Below are 1,331 nucleotides of genomic sequence, written 5' to 3'. Positions count from 1 at the left end.
ACTGATTCTGCCCTGCTACATCACTTCCTGGGATCCCATGACAGCTTCTCTCTGCCTACATTTCCCAGAATTCTCCTTGTCTCCCTGTTCCACCTATCTTGCTTCCCTATTGGCCAACAGTGCTTTATTAATCAACCAATAAGACTAACATATACACAGAAGAACATTCCCCATCAGAGAAACATTTCTAACTCTCAGATTAGCCTCTGTCTTTGAGTATAAACACAGATATTAACAAGGCAATTTTTACGATATGTCAATTTAGCCAAGCACGGGTATCAAGTTCCCATCTAGGACTATAACTGCCCCAGTAGTCTGTTTTTTTACTTGATTTACAATACCAAGCATGGTTCCCTCCTGTGTGGCAGGACTCATATCCAATGATCATTTAGTTTTCTCTGTAACAATATAGCCACCATTTCATAGGTGGGCATGTCTTACTTGGCTGGTTGGTTCATAAGGTTCAAATCCAGGTAAGAGCTCTGATGGCTCTTCTCTTCCAGTAGCCTCCATAGTTCCTTCCAGCACTTTGAGAAAACTACCTTTACTTTAAGAAAAGTTGTTCAAACAGTGAGGAATGCCTATTCCTTCATTACTTATTATATGTGTATTTATCTGACAATAAAACATGACCAGAGTATTTCATCACTGGCCACAGTTATTTGACAGGAAGAATATGTCTAAAGGAAAAAGAAACACTCCCAGCACTTATTTTATTATGTAGTCTTGTGAGTAGAAATTTTTTTCTTTAAATGTGCTTTTCACTGTTTCTCATTTTTGAAGGATTCTTTCTGACTCTGGAATCACTATTTATTATGTTTACATGGCTAATGTTTTAGAAGGTGGATCACTATGTCACCAGTGCTTCACCAAATGGACATGTCTTTGTTGCTAATGTTCTTCATATATTAAACTGAAGTTGACTTAATGTATTAAGTTTATTAGTTGCGATGACAAAATATGACTTTTAGGTAGTGTTGTTCTGAAAGTTTCAGTTTTTTGAAAACTGAAAAGTTTCAGTCTTTTGAAAATAAAACTTGTGGCTGGAAACATGGCTTACAGAATACCGGCTGCTCTTGTAGAGAACCCAGGCTCGGTTCTCAGACCCATGTGGCAGCTCACAACTATCAGTAACTCCAGTCCCACTGGCTCTGATAAGCCCTCTTCTAACTTCTGCAGGCACCAGCGTGCACATGGTACACAATATATACATTCAAGGAAGGAAAACATAAGCTAAAAATAAATAAATCATAAAAAGCAAAACTTTAGGAAACAGCATTTAAAAATTCTATTAGTGTTATGAGCAACATATAAATGGATAAATCTTTTGT

This window comes from Cricetulus griseus (genome assembly GCF_003668045.3).
Source record: "Cricetulus griseus strain 17A/GY chromosome 1 unlocalized genomic scaffold, alternate assembly CriGri-PICRH-1.0 chr1_0, whole genome shotgun sequence".
Taxonomy (NCBI): domain Eukaryota; kingdom Metazoa; phylum Chordata; class Mammalia; order Rodentia; family Cricetidae; genus Cricetulus; species Cricetulus griseus.
Note: the sequence above shows the minus strand (reverse complement) of the source record.